The sequence below is a fragment of the Hipposideros armiger genome, unplaced genomic scaffold, assembly GCF_001890085.2.
Source record: "Hipposideros armiger isolate ML-2016 unplaced genomic scaffold, ASM189008v1 scaffold_593, whole genome shotgun sequence".
Taxonomy (NCBI): Eukaryota; Metazoa; Chordata; class Mammalia; order Chiroptera; family Hipposideridae; genus Hipposideros; species Hipposideros armiger.
The window spans coordinates 256,414-262,413 of record NW_017731943.1 but is presented as its reverse complement, the minus strand read 5'-3'; positions in this window follow the sequence as shown (position 1 = coordinate 262,413).

Below are 6,000 nucleotides of genomic sequence, written 5' to 3'. Positions count from 1 at the left end.
ACCTCAGCAGTTCCAGCTCTCTCAGGAGTTCCAGAAAAAGTTCTATTTTCACTGGTCTGTCTTGGAAAACAGCCCCACTCCTGAATCAGTTACAGTAACTAGGGGAATGGAATGCTTGCATTGGTCAGGCTACCAGTCCAGGGGTCACATTACCAGTCCTGGGCCCTGGAGGAAGGTGAGACTTCCTTGTAAATGGACATAGTGTGTGTGTTTCCTTATTAAGAAAATAAAATTACTGCTTGAGAGGAAGGGAGAATGGAAAATAGACATGCAAAACAGCCCATATCTGCTACGCAGTAGGGGCTTAGTAATGCATTTTGGTAGAAATCGTGGTATTGATTTTATCTATTATATAGGCATGTATGGATGCAAAGAGAATCCTTTTTTTTTTTCTGGTGAAGGCATTAAGAAGTACAATTGGTAATTACAAAATAGTCATGGGGATATAAAGTAAAGCATAAGGAATATATTAATAGTCAATAATGCAGTAATAACTATGTATAGTTCCAGGTGGATACTAGGCTAGTCAGTGAGATCATCTCTTAAATTATAGAAACGTCTAACCACCATGCTCTATACCTAACATTAATATAAAAATAATATTGAATGTCAACTGTCATTGTAGAATTAATAAAAAGGGGGGGATGAAAAAATAAAACTTTATTATCCTTAGCCTTTTCTTCCGACCTCACTCACTGTCAATCCTATCCCCTACAGATATTGTCAAATTTGTAGTTTTAAAAAAATTTCTTCAAACACATTAAATCATAGTTGGCCTGATTATATCTATTTGAAGTCTTTGTGGGTCTGTTTATGTTGTCTATTGTTTCTTGCCCACAGTGACTTTTTTTGTGTGTATGTGTCTAGTTATCTTTTATTTTGTGCTCGTTATTATATTTGAAAAATTATTTGTAGGAATAATGTGAATTCAGAATGAAGGTACTTTATTCCTGTGCACGTTTTGGATTTATTCTGCCAGCCCCTGTGGGCACTATAAGTCTAGAATAACCTTAATTCAAATTCAATGTTTGAGGGTCTCTAGACCACCCAGGTGATGTAAATCTGAGATGAAAGATGTGGTGAGGGCTGGTGTACTCTTGAGTAACCCTGATTCTAAGGGTATAGCTGGGGCACCAGCTTATTGTGAGGAGAGTCTCCTATTTAATCTTTCCTGAAAAAAGTGAAAATTCACATTTTTAAGTTGGGCAAATAGCCTCAGGATGAAAGTGACTTTTGAGCTACCTTGCTATTATTGGGTTCTTGTTTGGTCTGTTATTCCTTACTATCTTATTAGCTCTTTGTGGCTGTTGGGAAAACGTTATTATATTCAGCAGTTTGGGTCATTTTCAGCAGGAGAGTTGATTCAAATAATCTAGTCTGCCATTCCTGGAACTGGAAATCTTCTCTCTGAAAATCCTGGTCTATACTTCACCGTCTCTGTTTTCTTTCCCTGCTCTTTCATTGTATGCTGCTTGTGGATAGGCCTTACTGGAATGGGATCACCAAATCTACAGTTTTTGATGTGGCATTACGGATCAACTTCTCATGGTATTTGCTGCACCGCTTTCCTTGTCTTGAGATTGATGGTGTGGGGTGCTTCTGATTTCTCCAAAATACTTATCATCTTGGTCCATTTGCATGCTTATATTTCTGGGATATCTATCTTTCCAATCTTAACTCATTTCTACCATCTGAAAGCATGCAAAAAATTATTATGTGACAAAGGTGAGGGATCCCAAATATACAAGTAATGTTGCACATTTAGAGCTGTATTATACAATTGTAGCTGGTATTTTTAACTTATGTTTCCCCTAGAACTGAAATAGATGGACAACCTACTGAAGTCTTACTTGATTTGTATAACAGAAAAACTTTTCTGGCTTATCAAAGTGTAACTTGAGTCACCACAACAGAGCATCACATTCAGAGAGCTCCTTGGGAGCTCCTGGAATGAAGAGGAGGTCTGGTCTGTTGAGCAAAGACTCTCACTGTAAATCTTTCTCCTAGCTATTCCCAACAGGACCTGGCGCCATTTACTCAGATGACTGTGTTTGGAGGAAGAGGAAATAACCAAACTTTGGGGACGACTATTAATTTCTTAACACCCAAGATGTCAAGAGAAGGGGCTTATAAAGATGAGGTAATTAGTGGACTTTTGACTTGGCCCATTTCCCAGTGGGCCTAGTGCAGGGGTCGGCAAACTTCGCCTCGCGAGCCACACACAGCTCTTTGGGTACGTTCCGTCTCAAAAGTTTGCCGACCCCTGGAAGAGCCAATCCTGTCCCTCACAACAATTTAAAAATTATTCGAGAGCCATAAATATATTTTTACATAATCACCATTATGTGAATAATATCCCTTACAAATTTTATAAATGAAAATGTGATATTTTTATTTTCATTTTCAATTTTACTTCAGAGCCACAGTTTGCAAGCCTCAGAGCCGCATGTGGCTTGCAAGCCTCAGTTTGCTGACTCCTTGGCAGTTCTTCCGTCTCAAAAGTTTGCCGACCCCTGGCCAAGTGGATCACCACATTCACACCTCAGTTCTAGAATGAATAGAGTAGATATTGCTTCTCTGACCTGTGTTTACATTTTTGTATTATCATGTATTCAAGGTATGTATTATGATTTCTGAAGTTTCTATATTGTTCAAAAGTTAAAGTGGCTTACAAAGATGTATATAATACTGCAAAGTAGAATACATTAAAAATAGGTGAGTAAAACACAGTAAAAAGAAAATAAGAGTAGAAACATAAAATGGAGCAAGAAATGAGACTAGTACATAAAGAGCCTGCCTGTGTTATACACTTGCTGACAGTAAGCTACGCATTTGCTTTTGAACTGTAATAAAATTCATTATAACCATAAGTTAAAGACAAACCAATTGCTTAGATGAAGCATATTTATTTTGGATACTAGGACTGAAAAAAGTGTTGGGGAGGGTAGATTCTTTTCTTAGAGATTACCTGTTCTATTGTTCACCTCAATTAGAATTACAGTGAAAAGAGGTATTCTCTTCACATTAACAAAAACTAAGTCTAATTCTTAAAATAGCTGAGAGTCTTCATGTTATCTCTTGTTATTAACTGGGTGTAGTAACACTTCCTCCCAGCAACTGCATTCACACAAAAAAAGAATGGAAATGACACACATTACTTTAGTTCAAAAGAGTTCAGAGTACACAAGATTAAATAAAGGAAGTAATTTTAAAACTTCAGGTCAAATCTTGAGTTTTCTCTTATGAACTGGTCCAAGTTGGACTTCCTTGCTTCCTAGATCTCTTCCATGGGGATACAGAGCAAAATGAGAAATAGGCCTTATCACATCAGTCTACAGAAGAGTTCTCATGTGGCAGAGCACAGCATTAATATTTGGAGGAGTCAAATATTTACACATTTTTCAAATGTTAAATAAGTGATTATGGTGTGGCTTTTTAAAACAACAAATTAGTCTGGATAAGGACTGGTCAATGACCTTGTTGAAGATCTTTCATATTAATTAATTTAATTATTTCATACAAAATATAATAAATGAACATAGACTATCACATGCAAGTAGCAAAATGGACATTCAGCTTATATTCAACAGGAAAAAAATTATGCTATCAATATGACTCAATCACAAAAATGACATAATTTATTCCAAAGCAACTAAATGGATAAATTCTAGACTGGAAGAGTGAGTATAACATCAACTGATTTCAACAATGAATAAGCAGATTGTTGCAAACTTTAAATTTGAGAATATGAATATCTGATAACATAAAAGATAAGAGAATTCTAAATCAATTATCTAATGAAAATGAGAATCAGAGCTAAAGTCAACCAAACCTGTGAACAAAAATTCTTAGGAAAGATTCAGAAAAATTTATATCTATTCTACTTTAGCCATGCCCTACAGTCATAATATCATTAACATCTTATTGTTTTTAACATTTAAAAAAATGTATGTGGAAACTGCCAAATGAAAATTTAAGAATGGCATGAGGGAGAACTTTTACAAGTATGACACAAACATAGAAGCTATAGAAGATAAGACTGACAAATTTAACTACATAAAAAAATATTTTAAAATTTTCAACATAGTAACATATTCAAAAGCAAAGCTAAGAGATAAATGATAAACTTGGAAAACATTTGAAACTCAAATCACAAAGGATAATACCGGGGGTGCCAAAAAACGTAAACAACTGGACAGTTTGGTCAACGTTGCTCAAGCAGTAGTAGTTTGTTATAATCAGAAGTGTCTGGACGCTGATGGTAACCACTTTGAGCACCTCTTGTAATTGCAGAAATCAAATGTGACTTGTATTCATCTTTTGTTATCAGAATATATTATTTCAATTTTAACACACTTTTCATTTTTTAAAATGTGTATACAATTTTTTTGGTACCCTCTGTATATATGTTTACCCTACAAAGCAAAAATTAATGAGAAAGAACATAGAAAAAGAGATAAACAATATCTTGGAGAGCTCATGGAAAAGGAAATATAAATTGCTTAAGCATATTAAAGACACATAATTCATTTAAAAGAAATAAAAATTAAAACTACTGAGATATCTCTTTTTGCCTAGGAGTATCAAAGATCAAAATATGTTGGTTGGTATGTAGGGAGACGGACCTTTTCACCCAGTAATTTGATAGAACCCCTATGGAAGTTAATTTTAAGAACACACACACACACACACACACACACACACACAACTATTTGATCCAACTTTTCTACTTTAGGAATTTATAATGCAAAGGTAAAATGACCCATGAAAAGGTTAATTGAAGCCTTGCTTGTAGTAGGAAAAGAATGAAGATAATCTAAGTATCTATCAGTCAGGAGCTGGCTAAATACAACCGTGCAATGAAATGACATGTGATTGTATAAAAGAACAGGAAAATTCTCTATGAACTGATACTGAAAGAACTCTAAGATGTATGAAAAAAGCTGAGGTGCAGATTAGTGAATACAGTATTCTAGCGGCATAAAAGACAAGAGGAAAGAAGTGTATATGTGTCCACACCCACACACGCATAGTCATACGTCGCGTAATGACGTTTCAGTCAACAACAAACCACATATACGATGGTGGTCCCATAAGAGTATACAATGAAGGGCTTAGCAGAAGCTTTTGCAGATCTCAACAAGCTCCTTAAAAAGTTTGAAAACATGGACCCCCCCCCCCAACACGGAATGGTTTTCATTAATAGAGAGGAATGTTCATGGTGCATTATCTGCTTACAAGCAAATCTCTGATGAAAAAAAGAAACCAAGCAAGCTACCATGGACATATTTCTGAAAAGAGTAATACCTCCTCAAGAAGAGCCTCGGGCAGGTCCTGCAGGAGGTCTTCCAGGAAAAGGCGTTGTTATCACAGCAAATGACGGCTCCATGCCTGTTACTGAACCTGGAGATTTCCCAGTGAGACAAGACGTGGAGGTGGGAGACAGGGATCGTGATGATCCTGACCCTGTGTAGGCCTAGGGCTGCTGGTGTCTTAGTTCTTAACAAAAAAGTTAAAAAAAAAAGGAAAAAGCTTACAGTGTAAGAATATAAAGAAATTACTTTTGTCCAGCTGCACAATGTGTTTGTGTTTTAAGCTATATCTTATTACAAAAGTTGAAAAGTTAAAAAATGAAAACGTTTATAAGGTGATAAAGTTACAGAAAGCTAACTTTAATTTATTATTCAAGAAAAAAATGTTTTGTAAATTTAGGATAGCCTAAATGTACAGTTTTTGTAAAGTCTTTTGCAGTGTACAGTAACGTCCTAGCCCTTCGCATTCACTCACCACTCATCACTGACGCGCCTAGAGAAACTTCCAGTCCTGCAAGCTCCATTCATGGTGAGTGTCTTATATAACTGTACTATATATTTTTTTATCTTTTATACCGCATTTTTACTGTACGTTTTTCTATGTTTAAATATGTTTAGCTACACAAATACTTATCATTGTGTTACAGTTATCTACAGTATTCAGTATTGTAAGATGCTGTACAGGCTT